This window comes from Bidens hawaiensis, unplaced genomic scaffold, assembly GCF_021521415.1.
Source record: "Bidens hawaiensis isolate Kalapana, Puna unplaced genomic scaffold, B.hawaiensis_p1.1 tig00039060_1, whole genome shotgun sequence".
Lineage (NCBI taxonomy): Eukaryota > Viridiplantae > Streptophyta > Magnoliopsida > Asterales > Asteraceae > Bidens > Bidens hawaiensis.
The window spans coordinates 82,568-102,760 of NW_027496868.1; the positions used below are offsets into that span (position 1 = coordinate 82,568).

Consider the following 20,193-nt stretch of genomic DNA (forward strand, 5'->3'; position numbering starts at 1 on the left):
AACACCCATCGAATCAATCGTGGCTTCGCATCTTTCTTTTCCATCAAATAACGTACCGCACTATGATCCGAGTACACCACAACTTTACTTCCCAAAATATACGAGCGAAACTTATCTAAGGCATACACCACCGCAAGCAACTCCTTTTCGGTGGTGGTGTAGTTCAATTGTGCCTCGGATAAAGTTTTGCTCGCATAATAGATCACCACCGGCTTTTTGTCCACTCATTGACCCAAAACCGCTCCCACCGTGCTATCACTAGCATCACACATAATCTCGAGCGGCTTTGACCAATCCGGTGATTGTAGGATTGGTGCTTGTACTAACTTTTCCTTCAAACTGTCAAACGCTTGCAAACACTCATTAGTAAACTCAAAGGGGGTATCTTTCAATAGAAGATTACATAAAGGTTTTGAAATTGCACTAAAACCTTTAATAAATCTCCTATAGAACCCAGCATGTCCCAAAAACGATCTCACCCCTTTAACATTTTTCGGGGGTGGCAAAGATGAAATTACTCTAATTTTTGCTTGATCAACTTCCATCCCCCTACTTGAAACCACATGACCCAACACAATACCTTCTTGTACCATGAAATGACTTTTCTCCCAACTTAACACCAAGTTTGTCTCAACACAACGTTTTAACACTTTTTCTAAATCATTGAGACAAGACTCAAAAGTTGAACCAAAAATAGAAAAGTCATCCATAAAAACTTCAAGTGAATCCCTGACCATGTCTGAAAATATGCTCATCATGAATCTATGAAAAGTAGCAGGGGCATTACACAATCCAAATGGCATCCTTCTAGCAAAGGTACCATATGGACAAGTAAAAGTGGTTTTGTGTTGGTCATCGGGATGAATTGCAATTTGATTATAACCCGAATACCCATCCAAAAAACAATAATATTTTTGACCCGAAAGTTTTTCAATTATTTGATCAATGAATGGTAATGGAAAATGGTCTTTTGAGGTTGCGGTATTTAATTTTCTATAATCAATGCACACTCGCCACCCGGTTACCGGTCGGGTGGCGATTTGGTCACCTTTATCATCTTTTATTACCTGGATGCCGGCTTTCTTGGGCACTACCTGTGTCGGGCTCACCCATGAGCTGTCTGAAATGTGATAAATAATCCCTGCATCCAACCACTTGATTACCTCTTTTTTCACCACTTCCCGCAATTCGGGTTCAATCTCCTTTAAGTCTCCCTTGTTGGTTTTGCCTCCTCATCTGTAATTGTTTTATGCATAACAATAGAAGGACTAATACCTTTTAAATCTGCAAGCGTCCATCCAATAGCTGCTTATATGCTTCCAACACCTTCACTAATGCCCGCTCTTGCTCTTACTCCAAATTCGAAGCAATGATAGCTGGGAGGGTTTCATTCTCCCCTAAAAACACATACTTCAAGTGACTCGGGAGCTCCTTCAACTCCACTTTTGGTGGACACTCCAAAGATGGTTTGGTATCCGAATTGATTTCCTTTGGCAAACTCTCCCATTGTTGTGTCCATAGTGGTCTTCCCTCTTGTAGAGCTAGCACATTCTGTTTTTGTTCCTCCATCCGTAAAGCACAAACGTGTACCTGTTCAGAATCATCACAAAGACAAGCCTCTACACAATCCTCATCAAATTCATGAGGATTGCAATGATCCACCACATCTGCCAAAAAACATTCTTCACCACTCAAAGAATTAGCAAGATTAGTAAAACATTTAAACGCATTTTCCGGTTGCCAAAAGCCATGTCAACGGTACCATATCTACAATCAATGATTGCATGGGCCGTGTTAAAAAATGGTCGACCCAAGATAACATTTTGTTGTTGACTTCAGTCACCTGATGAATAATCCAACACCAAAAAATCCACAGGATAATAAAAATCCTCTACCTTCACAATTACATCCCGTACGATTCCACGGGGAAGTTTATGAGATAAATCGGCCAATACAACCGTGGTCTCCACACGTTTCAAAGGACCAAAGTCGTATTGGTCATATAAACCCCCTGGGAGAATACTTACTCCGGCCCCAAGATCCAATAACGCCCTAGACATTTGAAAATCACCCACTTGAATGTTAATTAAGGGTGTTCCCTGATCTTGAAGCTTAGGAGGGAGGTCTCCTTTTAAAACCGCACTTACCCGCTCGGTTAAATCTACCCATTAAGGCACTTTTTGTTGCCTCTTTTGAGTGCATAATTCTTTTAAAAATTTTGCATAAGCGGTTACTTGTTTTATTGCTTCAAGTAAAGGTAAATTCACTTAACCTGTTTAAATACCTCCAACATCTCCTCCTTTTGAGGACCCCGTTTTAAAATCATGTTTTAATTACCCGGATCGATCAAAGTTGAAGGAAATGGAATTGGAACCTCTCCCACTTCCTTGCTTTTATCGTTTAATAGTTCATTTTGACCCGAATCTTTGTTTGAAAACGTTGATGGTTTAGGGGGTTGAATGGGTGAAACTTGTGCATCTTCACTTTCTACCCCCGTCACATCCTCTACCACACCTTCAACTAATTCCGGTGTGGTATTGATTTTAAATTCCTTACCACTTCTTAAAACACTTACCTGATTAATCGGTACATTGTGAGAAGTAGTGTGAGTAGGGTTCACCTTGGTGTTACTCGGGAGTTGACCTTTGTTCTTCTTCAAGTTAGATACCTCGGTTGCAAGTTGGCCCATTTGAGTTGTCAATGATTGAATGGCCTTATCACAAATTTCATCCTTTTGTACACGAGCTTCATCCAACTGATTCCTCTTTTGCATCTCTTGCTGCATCATCTTAAGCAAGTCCATCACTTCATTCCCACTTGATGAACTTTGGCCCGAAGACCCACCTTGATTACCACCCATTCCTTGAAATTGACTTTTATTTCCTTGGTTGAAGTATTGTTGACGAGCGATAAAGGTGGTTTGAGAAGTCCCTTGGAAATTCGGATTGAGTTGAGTTGCTTGATTTCCATAACGGAAATTTGGATGATTTCTCAACCCGGGGTGGTAAGTGTTTGAGTTCATGTTGAAATTCTGATTACCACCCCCTTGACCTTGAAGTGCATTTACCTCTTCAACTTGTACTTGGCCTACCGTACACACATCAGCCTCATGACCCAACTCATTACAATTGGTACAAACATCAATTCTTTGATTAGTAGTTTGTACCCCCACATCTTCCACGGCATGAACTTGCGGTCTTCCAATTGCCGGTCTTGCTCTTCTTGCAGTTTGAGCCTTTCTCTCCTATGTGACCGACATTTATTCCAAGAATGCCCAATCATCTTGTTCATAATTGGTACCGAAAGTACCATTTGTGATTGACATCAAATCCCTTTCATCTTACGCATTCAACCCTTCATGAAAAGCATTCAAAAACTCCCAAAGAACTATACCATGATGAGGACAATTCTTGATCATCATGTTGAACCTCTCGAATGCTTCATGAAACATTTCACCCGATTGTTGTTGGAAAGACCTCAAACTTCGTCTCGCATCATTAGTCTTTTGGGCCGTGTAAAACTCTTCTAAGAACCTTTGTTGTATCTCGGCCCAAGTATAAATCGATGCGGACGGCAATGTGTAAAACCATCTCTTCGCCTTATCCTCAAACGAAAATTGAAATAAAACCAATTTCACCTCATCCGGTGTAAAAGCTTGACCCCCAATCGTGTTGCAAATAGATTCATACGCCTCCAAATGAAAATAGGGTTCTTCCGTTGCCAAACCCTTGTACTTTGGTAAACTTTGGAGCGCATTGGTTCTCACCTCAAATGTTCTTCCTTGGTGGTTTTGAGGAATAACCACCGGAGATGGGTTATTGGTGATGATCGGTCGAAAATGAGCCTTTATTCCCCTAACCATTTCCCTTGCATGTCTTCTTGATACCCCCAATGGTACTCTTGGTTGACCCATTTGTCAGTAAACGGGCCTTTGTTGCACATTTTGTTGAACTTGCGGTTGGGGATTTGGTTGTTGAAATTGAGGTTGTTGAAATTGCGGTTTTTGTGGAACTTGTTGCAATGGTTGTGGTTGTTGTATTTGATTGACATGTGGTCCACTCCATTTTTGCACTTGTTGTTGCGGTTGAAAGTTGGATCCATACCCAAACTGCCCATGAATCCTCAACTGATTCCCACCAACCCCGCTTGAATATCCTTCTTCAAAATCTTCATATCCTTCATTGCCATCACCATACCGTGGTGCACCAAACAAATGCGGGCCCGATCTTTGACCCGATGAAGTATGAATTATAGGTGGGTCTTGGGTAAATGTGTATGGTTGTTGATAAGGTGGATTTTTTTGAGATTGGAAGGATGATTGTCTGGTGAGTTTGATGATTGTCCTTGAATAGGCATGAAATTTGTCAAGGGTGGGAGGTTAACTGGTGGCTGAAAGCTAAACGCAGCTGTAGTAGGTTCTGTGGAATTGGTGGTGGTAATGGGTACAGTAGATGGTGGGTTTGGTGAATTAATGGGTGGTGGCATCGGCGGTACGGTTTGTTCCGAAGCCATGATTGTGGTGTTAGTTGTTCGACTTTTTGTCCTTGGCGACCCAATAACTTTGTTTTCCCTTGTAGAATCCGGTTCTGACGAAAGGTTCTCTCGATTTCAGGATCAAACACTAACGGTGATGAAGACCGAGAGCGTCTTGTATGCATATACCTGTAAGTACCTGCACACTAGCACAAACCGCGTAAAACTGACAATAACAATTTAAATAAAAACTACAAAAATAACACATGTTGTGCACTACTCCCCGGCAACGGGGCCAAAATTTGACACGAGGTCGAAGACGCGCAAAAATAAACCAATTACAACTAAATAGATAGCGGTAAATGGGTATCGAACACGAGGAGTTTGTGGAATGCGTGTTTACCAGTAGCTATAACAGAAAGCAAAATTACACTAAAATTATATAAAAGAAAATTCAGATTTGATTGTTTGGTTTTTAGATTAACTAAAATAAAATAGGACACTTGTATTTAGATTTGTAAACTGATTAAACAAAAGCGATCATCTTAGATTTCAGGTTTAAATCAACACTAATGTTTATGCTTACTAGAAAGAACCACATTGACATAGTTCATGTTTGATTACTTGTTTGTGATAAAAGGGAACTAAGTACTTGGATTAATAAAACGTAAGGTTGTTACCCGATAATCAATTAACTAATATTCAACCCTAATTCCTCCCATGATATCTCGATTGCCATTGGCACCAAGAACGTATGGTTTAGGTTATGATCAAATACAAGCAACAAGTTACAATCAATCAATAAAACACCATAATAACTAGACAAGCATTGCAAAGTTATTATTCTAAAAATCAAAGCATATCAAGTGTATCAATTAAACCTTACATCCAAGATGATCACCAAGGGAATTAGCCACACATGGTTTGATGAATCATCACTTCAATTCTCTTGTTTATAAAAATCAAGAACATAATCCAATGATTACAAACCCCAAAAACAATGTCTTGCACTCCAAAAATCGTCCCTCGATGTTTCTTGATGAAAAGATTAGCCAAAACGGCCATTTAAAGTCACAAAACAATTGCTGTTACGACATGGACAGACCGTGGACTACGGTTCCTTCCACGGTTCCCATATAACCCACGGTACGGTGGGTTCTGCCAAAGTTACTTCAGGTGGACCGTGGTCCACGGTCTTGACCATAGGCCACGGTGGAGCTTGCTTCCGTCTCTTGTTTTCTGCGTATCTCTCTCATTCTAGCTCCATTTTCTTCACTATTTTCGCCTATGTTCTTGTAACGCCAATCTCTAGCTTTTCAAGCCTGCAATCACACAATATAATTTAGTATTCCAATTCCTTAAAATTAAACATAAACGCATGCGATTTAGTTAGAATTACTACACTTAAGGGTGGCTCTATGATCCACCCGTCACCGGCCTATCAAGCCCCCAAGCACATTAAGCATTTAAATTCATGTGATATCAAAAACCTATGGGTCTCACACCTTTGGAGTTAAGATCCACCTACACCCACTCAAGCATAGTAAATACAATTAAAAATAATCGAGTTGAAGCAAACTGGTTCAACATATCACCATAAGATAACAACCCCTTAATGGTAAGAAAAAAATGCACTTAGATGGAATTATGGATGATAGGTCAAGTGAGGTCGTACGAGCATGCCCTAAATATGATTGGACTTTTTCCTATATATGCCTAAGAAAATATTTATTGAATAGAAACTTTCGAGCCCTAATAGTGTATCCTCAGAGTCGCCATCCCCTTGGTAACACGTAAACTCTCAGTCTCGTCTGGTATGTGCACTTTGGCCTCTTTTTCTATTTTTTTGAGAATGCTTCTTTGCCATTTGTCATCACATAACTTTTCTCACTTTTTCTTTTCTTTTTTTTAAATTTATTTATTTATTTATTTATTTTTATTTTTATTTTTTTTATTGTGCACTTAGGCATCTTTAACCTAAAAATATATAACTAAAGACTAAAGCTCGTAAAAAATTGGACATTTGTGGGGCGCCACCACTCTTTATTTATTTTCATAAAACGGAGTGGCATGCTAATTTTAAAGTGCATTTAATTCTCACCAACTTAGGGTAATCAGCTCATGGTAATACTCCCTATACCTTATCGAATTTCAGCTTCACTGTCCCCCCTAGGATGATAACCCACAAAATCTATGATTTAATTAGGTTTATTAAGAATATGCAATGGAAAACCTTTCAAGACTAGTTGGGCCTACCGACACATCCCAAGCTAGGTACGCTTTCTTTAATTATATCTTATTATTAGTAGTTTGAAAAATCGATTCCCTGTAAATATCCTCATCTCCCATTTATGTGCAAAAAGAGACAAAATCAAGGGACATTTTTCAAAACCTTTTTTTTTCATAAAAACCATGACTCAAATGTCATATCCCCACATTTAAATTTTGCATTGTCCTCAATGCAAGGATAAGGACGAAAAATAAAAATAAAATCGGAATACAAAAAAACCAAAAACAAAACATAAAAATAAAAATAAACAAGCAAGATAGATAATGGAAAAGACTTAGCTGGTAATATGCGCATGAGAATTGATGCTAAAGTCTTCTTCCATAAATGCCCACCAACTCTGAACGTGCTCAATAAACGGTATCTCATTCTCTCACACACGAACGGAAATGGCAAACACAACAAACAATATCTAAAACATATCTTATCAACTTGATAGATTTAAACAGTTAAAGTGTTTCACCATACCAACCAACCTACCCAATATATAAAACGTAAATAACAACAAATAAATAAACAAAAAGTATACCGCTCCGCTACTCCATCCCTACACTTGAATTTTTGCATTATACTTCATGGGGGTCATTTTTCTAGTTCAACACCTGCAAAACTTGAAAACAAAAACAAAGAAGAACTACAAAAAACTACGTTAGTAACACGACAAGACTCAAAAATAAAAATGGACTAACTATACAAACTCTACACTTGAGTTTTCACTCAAGACACTCTACTGTGTAAACTACTCTGCTGTCCAAGTGGAGCTTCCTCCACCTCGGTCAAACTCCATGGTCCCCCAAGAAACTGCATCACGATACGACCAATTACCAATCATATTCCTCTCATCTCCAACTTTTCCAAACTCCGCAAACTTTTGCAGACCACCACCTCTCTCTCTCTATCAAACTCCATCGACTCTCGAGAACTCGCGGCCTCTCTCTCCTTCTCTAACCAAACTCTGACGGAACAGGGGTGCTCAAGACGTGGATTCATGCCCGGAATAAAAGACTCAATTGCATAAACGGGATGACATGGATCAATGAGACAGTCTTGACCACTCGGGTGTCTCATGGATTTGGCAACATAAGTGGCACTATTGTCGCCGGCTCTAAGAGTGATCTTACCATCAAAAACATCAACGAGTGCCCTAGCAGTATGCAAGAATGGAAGACCTAAAATAATAGGAACTCTCTCATCGGCCTCCATATCTAAAACCACAAAATCTACGGGGAAAACTAAATTATTTACTTTCACGAGCAAGTTTTCAATGATCCCCCTAGGATACTTCACTGAATGGTTGGCTAAAAACAATGACATACGGGTGGGGGTGAGTTCTCCTAGGTCTAGCCTCTCATACAACGAATACGACATTAAGTTTATGCTAGCTCATAGGTTGGCCAATGCTTGGCACGAGGTATCCCTACCGAACAAACATGGAACAGTGAAAACACCGGGATCGGGTAACTTTTCCGGAACCTTATTGAGTACTACTGCCGAACACTCTCCGTTCAGTGGAACGGTTGAAAGCTCCTCCAGACTTTCCTTTCGTTTAAGAAGATCTTTCAAAAACTTGGCATATTTCGGCATATGCTAGAGGGCCTCGATAAACAGAAGATTAATCCTAAGTTGCCTAAACATATCTAAGAAGTTCCCGTACTCTCTAGTAAAGTTCTGATTCTTAACACGGGCTGGGTACGGGATACGAGCATGATCTATAAGTGGTGATGGCCTAACCTCTCTCGGTTTCTTCTCCTCACTCCCTCTAACTATGGGCTCTCTGGTAGGTGCGGTACTTGCTAGGCCTAGCCTAGGTTGCACCCTCCCAGGAGTCTCCATCACTATCTCCTCATTAACTAACTCATCTCTCTCCTCTACCTCAATCTCTCTCTCCGGACCTAAAACCCTACCACTACGCATTTAACTGAGCTGCTGGATTTTGCTGAGTGGAACCTAAAAACTGACCTGGGGTCTCTCATCTAAACGTCGGGCTATATCACCCATGGTTCTCTGAAGATCTAAAAGTGCGGACTGGTGATTCCTCAAAATCAAATCATGATCGACAAATTTTTTCTGAGATTCCTGATCTCTAATTAGTATTTGCTTCATCATCTCCCCTAACCTACCAATACCACTACTCAAATCCTGCCCATTACTCCCACCTTGACTTCTTGATCCACACTAAACGAATGAGCCTGCCCCGAGTTAAGATTTGAATTTGATTGGAAACTAGGGGGTGTACCGGAAGAACGCCAATTAGAATTATAATTATTATTTTTTATAGTTGTTCCAGTTTGAATTATTATTACCATTAATCGCATTAGGAACCCTATTTTGCCCTCTTATGAATTCAACCTGCTCCTGACCTATCAACGGACAATCTAAAGTCCCATGCCCCCCTCTACACAACTCGCACTTATCTACCTTAGCCTAAAGTTTTTTAATCTCACTGGCTAGACTCTCTAAGGCAGTCGTCACATTAGTATCCAGATTAACCTGGTGCACACCTTGGACGGATGAGGGTGTACTAGTGACGGGATTTTGAATTCCCGTTACGTGGCTTTTTAGCAAACTCTGACTGTGCAAAACATTCAAACAATTCATTACACTCAACTACAATTTTCTTATCCATTAAATTACCTCCAGCAGCAGTGTCGAATCGAGCCTGAGTCTCATATGTCATCCCATTGTACAACTTCTCAACAAGGGCCCGCGGAGTAAGACCATGTTGTGAACAACGGGACAATAAGTTTTGGAAACGCTCCCATGCTTAATAGTACGGCTCATCCGGCTCCATGTGGAAAGAATGAATCTGATCACGGAGACGAGATGCTTTGGCAGGTGGGAAGTATTTCTTCAAGAAAGTGGTACGCAACGCCTCCCAAGTAGTGAATGCTCCAGCAGGTTGTGAATCCGAGCCAAGTGGCGGCATGACCCGTAAGTGAAAACGGGAACAAATGGAGGAAAATGGCATCTTCATTAGCACCTTGTAAATTGAACGTTCTGAGCACACGGGTAAGACGGTTGATGTGCGCTGGTGCGTCTTCATCGCCACGGCCATGGAATAGATTAGTCTGGGTGAGATTGGCTATGACGTAAGAGGGAATCTGCCAGGAATTAGGGTTATCGATTATGGGGGTGATGATGGGCGAGTGGTCTCCGGTGAAACCCTCGAAGGCTTGTTGGTAAACGGTTCGGTTGTCGGCTATGTGAATATCGGGAATAGTTCTGGGACTCGACGACAGTGAACTGTGTGGTGATGACTTCGGTGAAGAATCTATGGTGATTGGTGATGATGAACTGGCTTCTGACTTTAGCGGAGGTGGTCCTTGCGAATAAAGATGTGGCATAAACCTGAAAAGCACACCACACCACCTGAGTAAACTCTATGTAAATACAAAAATAAAACTAAGAATAAATAAAACAAAATAGCCTTAAAATTAAACTAAAATAAATTAGACTCCTACAACTCAAAGACAAAACAAAACAAAACAAGTAGCACGTATGTAGCAGACAAATCTAATCAAAGCTAAAAACGCAATCGCCAAAAGTCCCCGGCAACGGCGCCAAAAACTTGATGTGCTTAAAGTAGTTTAATATTATTAACTAAAATTACGCTAATCTAGACACTAAGTAATAAATTCAAGACACTTAAACTTAACTAAACTACTAACCGGCAAGTGAACCGGTCGACTCTAGTATAGCTAAGTAAGTCCGGATATCAAACCCACGAGACTCTTTAATTACGTATATTAGCTAAATTAGACTCAACTACAGACACGACTATTTATTTATTATTTGTGTAAGGGGGTTTTACTAATAAACTAATTAAGAAAACTAAAGACGACTAAACTTAGAACTTGGACTTAATTCAGATGATGATGAGATAACTACCTAGGCTAGAATCCCCTAAATTTCAGTTGTTAATTAATCGGGAAAATATTTAGTTATGGACTGGGATCGTAAAATAGACACATAAGAGAAAACCCGAACAGGACCCCTGACCCTTCCCAAGAGACACCTATGGGTTTCTAATAAGTTTTAACGCACGCCAGTATTAAAAATCAAGTTTCCTTACGGTCACCTAATTATTTATTACTTAGTTCCTTTATATGAAATCCTACCTTACAGCGCGGAAATCAAAGGCAGTTTAATATATTTAATTGATTCAATAGACAATAATAAATAATCAAACCTAGACGGACTCCTTACGAAGAACTAAATCTAGCAAGATTAAATAATAAAGATCTATCAATAACCTAGCACTTTACAGATTTAAGTCAGCAGTACACTTAGGTTTATTTAATTAATAATTGTTATTCCTGTAAGACCCCGAATCCCGAGAATCCTATAGTTGGGAATCATAAACGAAACTTACAAAATTCTTAAACCCAAAATAATTCATTTCATTTTGAAAACCATTTCAGATTATAACTCAGCGGAAAACATAAATAATAAAATAAGTTCCCAAAACCGATTTAAATGTATTTAAATAAATGTTAAAAAGAAAACGTTTATTATTATTGAAACATCTTACTAAGTATGCTCTCCACCGTCCAAGTAGCTTCGTGCACGTCCAAGCGGCAATGCATCCACCTCCTAACCTAAAACTCACACTAACATGCACACAAAGTCAGCTTGAGCTGAGTGAGTTCAAGTTTAAATAAATAATATCAATATTAATAATCATAATAGTCATTCCAAAGGTTTTAAACTATAAAAGGGATACATCAGTTAGGCCATCATCTTCGATAAATAATCATCCTTATGTATATATACATATACATACATACATATAAACATCTTTATAAGTGCATCCCTATATATACAAATATATATATATATATAACATCCAAGTAATAATATCAGGGTCGAGCAAACGTACAACCCAAACACGTAACATCTCATCAACGTATGCAAACACAAAGTAGGCATACGTAACATCCGTAGTCGATAACGACTACAACATCGCCAAATATTGGCCATACAATAATATATATATACATACTATACATCCAAAGGCCAACTATATACTAGCAAGCCTATATAAAATAGTTTAAACGTTTCATCAAGAAAAACCATTTAGGTATGCATGCTAGCCCAAAACTTAAAAGAGTTAAAAGGGGCATCATGAACTCACCTGACACGAGACACGGATTCACCACGAGCTAGAGAATCCCTAAGTAATCCCAAGACTCAAACACCTGCCGGTTTACATTCAATCAATACTAATGACATCAAGATGACTCGTTTATCCTATGAGACGTTCTAACGGGGTTCGGGTCACCTAAAGCCTCGACCTCATCAAACTAAATCACAACAGCCCCCGAGGCCTCACATTCACCAATACGACCCTTAGATACTCCCGGGAATAAAGAATTCCCAAATTACCCCCGGAAGCACTAAGTGATACCCATACGCGCGTTTAAGAGTTGTTTAGGCCGTTAACATCCAACTCAGCCCCGTGTGGACCCATTATGATAAAATCACAGCCAACAAGTCCACACGACGCTACACGAGTCAAATGGGTCGGTAACTCGCAAGTACAACGCACCATATACTCAATAAACGCAATTGTGCGTTGTACTGACCCGTTGGAGTAACCGACAATCAATTCAGCCCCATAACTTATTAAAATGATTTTTCAACAGTCCATACATCAAACCAAGTTCCCCTGAGCTGAATTGGTCGTTAATCACTTCCACCCTCGCGTTAAACGCAACAAACTACAATTCTAGTCAACCGAACACTAACAATCAAGCTACAACTAGTTGACCAATCTAACGAACACCAATGAACATGATTTTTAGGTATGATATACGGGACATACCTAGGAAGATTGTGGTGCAAAAACTCACTTCAAACAGCCTCGAAAAGAACACAATTGAACACCCACTGGTTAAGCCTAAAACGAACCTATCAATCAATAACAAGTAAAACGTGCAGATTTTAGCATGCGAAGATGCATTTAATTACATAGGATAACCTTTGAAATAAATTATTAAATTTTTACCAGACTTTAATAAATGTCTTAGATTTATAAAAATATTTTTATTATATTTTTCTAGTGGACACAAAAATTATAAAAATTCCTCCAACACAGCAAGATACGTGCAGCTATTTCAGTGCGCAACAAAATGGTTTTATTTTTATAATATTCATTACTGAACCAAATTAAACGATTCCAATTGGTTTTGATTCTTAACTCAAAATATTAAGTTCCAGAAGTAGAACCAACTAATTTGGACTTGTTGAAAAAGAGTTATGATGTCGGGAAGACAGACCAGAGTCCGTCATCCCGCATCAGCTTTGACACTCAATTTTATAAATTCATAAAACCCATTCAAATCTTGTCCAAAAATTACATATTATACCTTTCTGGAAACTAGACTCAAAGTAGAACATCATGGAATCAATAATCGATCAAAAACAATGGATTATCATCGCGTTACAGACCCTACAATAAACGTATACGAATCTGTCAACAAACTGTTATCATCAAAACTCAACCCTAACGTGTTCAATAACGGGTTAAATGGTGAAAAAGACTTGCATGGACGTTAGACTAACCTTTAATTGATGTTTTACGCTCACGCCTTGGCCGGAAAAAGGAAAATCGCAGGGGGGGGGGGCTGGAGCTGCCGATCGGACTATGAAAGGGGTTAGGGTTAGATTTGTTTATGTTATAAACATTTTTCACATCTAGTCCTTCCAATTATAAAGAATTAACATTTTGGTTGAAAAGTTAAATGTTATAACGTACCGGGATGGTGAGAGGGCTTCTGAGAAAGGTCGGTTAAACCCCGAGAATTATACATACTTTACAGGCTTTAATTCTTTTAAACCGGAAATTAACGGGTGTTACAATTCCTAGGATCTAATCGTGAATCGACCATAAAATACTCAAAAACACAAAGTAGATGACCTAATAGCAACCTATCATAATGACAAACAATAATCAAGGCAACTTTGGAATAATAACAATTAATCAAACAATCCTAAATATCCATACGCATCAATTTAATATAATTAAACCTTTTACTAAATCACAAAACCATAGCGATAAATAAATCCCAAATCAAAATACAACGTCAAAGTAGGTTCGTCATAAGCCTAGGCAGTCTATAATGTTTAGCCTAGCATCATAAAATAAAACAAAACAAACTTAAATGAAATCATGGTGAAAAATAATGTAAACGGAAGAAAATAGGTGATAAAACCCGTAGTCTTCGTTCTTGATCGATTGGCACTTCACCGGCTGATTCCTTGCCTTCAAACCCGCCAAATATTGCAATCCTAAGCTCTAGAAAACTCCAAATTCGGCTCTGGTTCACAGGGTATGCTCAGGATTAAGTTTAGGGGTGTTTATATAGGTTTCCTAGGCCCAAAACTGATAAAAAACGAAGAAAATTCGAGAAACTGGTTGCCCAGAGCGCCACGCGACGGGATTTGGCCTCCCGATCGCGCGGTGCTCCGGATGAGGGGGACTGACCGGTCTGGTTTGTTTCCTGATGCGGTCCGATTTAATTCTGATGCTTCGGTTCACCGGTTTGGCTTGTTTTAGCTCTTTTTTCGCCCTTTTTAACCATGAACAAGTCCCGGAACCTACATTATTCAAATATGTTAGTAATATACAAATTCTAATAAAACCGAACAAAAACTAATAAAATATTAATTAAAATAGACAAGGGATTTATATATATTAAGCATTATATCAAATTTAACGTTGAATATGCTAGTGAATTAGTTTGAATGAACTGAATGAATGATAAAGTTAAAATACAAAGGACAACAACAATGAGAAGGATGAGAAGAAATCTAATCCATTGGTCTTATATTTTAATGGTGGATATTAATTTAAGAGAAAAAATGGATGTGAATGACATATGGTAATAAATAACCTACTTTTGTTGAATTTCTCTTTTCACAGGCAATGCACTAGGGATGAGCTCGGTATTGTACCGGTACCGAAAATACCTATCCTGAAAATCATAAAATCTTGGTGTCGGTACCGGTATTAAAGGTAAAAATTCTGGAAATACCGATACCGTATCGATCCCGAACTCAAAACTTTGGTACCGATTTAGTACCGACGCTACCAGATCGGTACCGATTTCGGTACCGGTACCAATCGGTACTAATACCGAATTTGCTTATCCCTACATGGTTGTTCATTGTGTTTTTCTATGCTTTATGTTATAGATTTTTGTCATTGTATTATTATCAATTGGTACTCATATTAAAGATAAAAATTAAAACAAAGATTACATCATCGTGTCTTTTTGTTTGTCACCATGTCTTTATGCTCATGATTTGTTTTTCTATTTAACATTGTGTTTTAGTCATTATTTAATATGTTCATTGTCTTTTGTTCAGGATTAACATGCGACATTCACCTAATTTGAAGAAAAAAAACAATACGCTCGTTGTGTTACGTTCATGTCATTGTGTAATGTATAGTTTCCATTGTGTTTTCGTTTCAGATCATTGTGATATATGTATTAATCATTGTGTTTTATGTTTTAGATCATTGTGTTATATGTATTTATCATTGTGTTTTACATTTCAGGTTATTGTGTAATATGTATTCATATTAAATAATTTGTTGTTACTTTATCATTTTATTTATTTATTTATTATTATTATTATTATTACATAACGGTATTATTAACATTAAAAAAACATAATGATGATTTGAAAGACATAATGAAAAAAAACACAATGACAAGCAGAAAGACACAATGACGAAAAAAACACAATTACAAGCAGAAAGACACAATGACGAAAAAAGAAACAATGACAAACAAAAAGACACAATGACGTAAATTTTGTTTTAGTTTTTATATAACAAGTCATACTCATATTAAAGATAAAATAAACACTTGTTATTATGGTGATTTTTTTAAAATAAAAATATCATATGAAAAAGCTATAGACGTTATAAAATCATTAGGAAATTGGCATGTGACTTGCATGTGAAAAGAGAAAATATGTACTATTACTTTTATATTATTTTTTCTTTGATCCCCATTTGACACATGCCAATTAATTATGACTCCTCACACTTTTTTTTGGTCTTTGTAGAATAAGTCAACCCTTGAATGACTTACTTTATATTTTATGTTAAAGTGTAAAGAGTTTTGTTTGGATTTTACGACCCATATATATATATAGGGTAAGGTTAAAATGAAAACTCACTTAAGTTGTGAAAACCCGTGAAAACCCTATGTAACATCGTTTTATTTATTTATTTTTTTTGTTACATGTAATATATGTTGTAACATTTAATACAAAACATCGAAACATAAAAAAAAATATTTTGCTATTTTTATCATTTTTTACTAATTTTTATATATGTTTTTAGGAGAGAGAAAAAGTTATATTTATATTTACATTTTTTATTCACTTTAATTGTGGACCACAAAATTTAAACATTAATTAAAAACATTTGGTTGAGAATGAGTTTTTAGAGTTTTCACAACTCAAATGGGTTTTCATTTTATACTTAGCCTATACATATATATATATATATATAGAGGATGGGTCATGCGAGAAATGATATTACAGCAAGAAGTGCGATAAGTAAATCTTATCCATTGATTACATAGATCAATGGTTTCAAATAAAGGATGGTATTGTTGTAATTATTTTGAGAATGACATCTAATGTTTAATGCTTAAATGGTAAAATAGGCTAATTGTTTATAAATAAAAGTTGTAACGTCATGAGTCCCTCTTTTTACTCCCCTACTATTCCAAAAAAAGAAGGATTTTTTTTTTGGTTCAATCAAGTGTTTAAGTTTTCATACTTTGACACTAGGTAAAACGTTTTTTTCCCCAAATATTTTATACATCAAATTGTATTGTTAATAATATATATAGTGGAGGTTTGATTCTTCAAAAATTGCATGTGTGTAAGGTGGTTGATTCCACTGTATCCGATTGATTGCATGTTTCAACTTTTTTTACTATATGCATCTGGTTCTAGTGTATAGTTGCTAATAATTGATGAGCAGACACACGTACGTACGTACATAATACATACATACATATGTACGTACGTACATAATACATAAATATATACATGCGTAGTTACATACATACATATACACGTATGTACATACATATACCTACGGGCATACATACATATGTACGTACCTACATGCCCACACACATACCTGCATACATACGTACCTACATACACATGTACAAACATACCCATATACATACGTACAAACATATATAGGTACGTATATACATGCATGCAAGCATACGTACATACGTAGAACACACATACATCTAAAATTTAATGAATATGATCTTTTAAGAAAAAATACATCACATATTCTGATATCTAAATAGTATGATCATCATTTGAGATCTATATGAAAATTAATATAATTAACACTAAATGACTAAAATATGATAATAGTGTATAATAATCAACTTAAATGTATTGCGAGTAATATCTAAATTGTTATAGTCAAACAAAGATAGAAAATAATAAAATGGAACATGTTTACCACATTATATATTTGTATAGGAGAGTTTAATTCACTAAATTATAATGCGGTGAAAATTACGTAACACCAAATTGGCGAATATCTAAATCGATTTTAGAAATTTAATTAACCTAACAATATAAAAATCCTTGAAATATTGAATTTTTGGTTTGATAATGAATTAGTAAAGTTAGGGAATAAAAAGAAATAATATTATTTGAAGCCCCCTTCAATTAATAGTTACCAAAATAAAATATATATAGAGATTACCAATATGCCCTTATACATAATTTAAAGATAAAATAAAAAGAAAAATTATGATTGGTTGTAATGACTTCTCGCATTAAGAATACTTCTTAAATGAACTCAATCATATGTATATATATATATATATATATATATATATATATATATGCCAACTATGTAATTTGAAAATCCACTTCGCTTATAAAAACCCTTGAAAACTCTACTTGTGGTCCACAATCTTTCACATCATCCATGTTCTTCTTCTTCAGTTTTCATCTAGAAGGAGCATTTATGTCATTGAATTAATTTGTATGTATATAATATAATTTGTTGATGGCTATTAATATACCTTAATAATTTTAAACATTAATTTTTAAATTTATAAATATGTAAAAACAATATGTAAATATTTAAATATGTAAATTCGTAAAAATAAAAAAAATATGTAAATTTGTAAATTTTCATATACAAAATAAATATGTAAATCTAAAAATAAAAATATGTAAATATATAAAACTAATATGTGAATCTATAAAAAAATATGTAAAAATATAAAAACTAATATGTAAATTTGTAAATATGTAAAAACAATATAATCTACAAATTTGTAAAAAAAATATGTAAATATGTAAATGTGTAAAAATAATATGTGAATAGAATTATGTAAATATATATGCAAATATGTAAATGTGTAAAAAAATATGTGAAAAAACAAAAATATGTAAATATGTAATTCCAAAACTGATTACATTAAAAGGCAAAAGCAAATTAGATTCTAATAAAAAATTAGGGATTTAATCCCAAATTAGAATAAAATAGAAAAGTAGATTTGTTGTTCACCTTTTGATGTAGGTGAGAGAAAAACAAAACAATAAAAATACATACTTTGCCCCTAATTGTACTACAACATAATATGATGACATTTAAAACTACTCTCCTTAACCTATTTTGAATTGGGTGAATCTCAGCGTGAATCTCAGCCATTCGATTAAACAATCAAAGGCTCACAAAGAGTTTCCAAATTTTTCTTAACTAAAGAGGGTTTTTAAAATAACCTAACCATATATATATATAAAAGTGGTGGTTGCTGTCACATGGTTTTTATAGCCTTTGTTAAGCTATAAGATAAATCATTTGAGTAGATCAATACCAACTAATTGTCATGGTCTAATGGTTATTGAACTGATTGCTAAGATTCTTCTTCGACTACAGCGCATGCTCGAGTCCTGTTGTAACCGGATTCAATGTGTAATAATGGTTTCTTCTTTGTTTTGTCGTGGATACTTAAAGAAGATAATGCATTTTTTTACTGATTTTATTTTGTTTAAAATTTGAATTTTTTTCTTTAGAAAAGTATGTGTTTTTTCTACTTACTAAATCATGTTTATGATTTAGTATCGGTACCATCGATATCAACCGAATTCGTGTCAGTTAGATGACATAATGCCGAGATGTAGACCAAATAGTTTTTTTTTGGGTTTTAACACTTGGGTTTTTACTAACGTTGCTTATAGCGTAACCAACGTAAGTGATGCTGATCGAGTTTGCGTCGAATCACCGTCGTAAGGCTGGGGTTTTTACTGGCCGAATAAATATCTTATTTTTTCGCTACTTTTTTTTGTTTCTTATTTTAAGAATTTGTTTTTTAGGTTTAATTCTGGTACCATAACAAACAAAGGCTGCCAATATCGACCAAACTCACATTAACTCGCCGCTGCAACGTTTGGGTTTTACCAACTAATTTCCCAGCGCGACGTGCGGGAAAATCACTAGTTTTCTATTAAACCATAGTGTTATACACGGCATCACTAAATTGGATTATTGGAGCAGCACTAATCGTAATTCATAAGTTTGATTAAATATATTGGACTTTTATGATTCATAATTTGTACGTTAATTGGCCAGCCCAACAAAAACCACCTAGCCTATGCTCAGCAGCCCAATCGAAGTTGCACGGCCCAAACCGTTTTTGACCAGACCCCTAATCCTGCTTCCAATTCCAATCAGCCTGACTGACCCAAAAAAACATCAGGCCTGCACATCCCATATGGTCTGGTCATTGATCCTCATTTCTCATTCAATTCGGTCTTTTTCTCAGGCCGAGCCGCGCTGGAGTTGACACATTACTCACCTCAATTCATGATATTTTTGTTGCAAATCTACACACTTTTATGCAAAAGAATAGTTGCATCATTAACTTGAAAAATAAATAAAAACAAGAAAATATGTAATCCTCTTCCTCCTCCGACAATGCCATAATGAATGAGGGTATGTGCTCCTTGACACCGATCGACCAACTCAGACTTGCTAGGGACAGGGGATGAGTATACCCCCTTGGTTTAAACTCCACACAAAAAGTATAAAAGTTGTTTGATCTTTCACTCTCAGAATTTTATTTGTTCGTAAGTTGTTTTTATTAGAGGATATATACAAAAACCAAATACTAATAATCTTTTCATATCTTGAATATATATTTTTTTTTATATATCCTCTAATAGTTTTATCTTGAAATATTTAATTTCTTTATTCTTTCTTTAATGAAAGTAAAAACTAGTTAAGTAGAATATTTAACAAACATTTATTTGCTACTAGAGGTGTAAACAAGCTGCGCCAAGCTCGAGTTCACCTCGATTCAAGCTCTACTTTTAAAACTCGAGCTCGGCTCCTAAGTAGTTTTTCAAGCTTGAACTCG

The 20,193-nt window shown here is 36.0% G+C and overlaps 1 non-coding gene and 1 pseudogene across 1 annotated transcript; both read left to right on the plus strand.

The window, feature by feature from the left end:
- Window positions 1-3,389: 3,389 nt before the first annotated feature.
- Window positions 3,390-3,490, plus strand: LOC143590926 (small nucleolar RNA R71; annotated as a pseudogene).
- A 5,984-nt stretch (window positions 3,491-9,474) lies between these two features.
- On the plus strand, window positions 9,475-9,581 carry LOC143590927 (small nucleolar RNA R71). The gene has a single exon (XR_013145579.1). It is a non-coding gene; the product is annotated as a small nucleolar RNA R71 (small nucleolar RNA).
- Window positions 9,582-20,193: the final 10,612 nt, after the last annotated feature.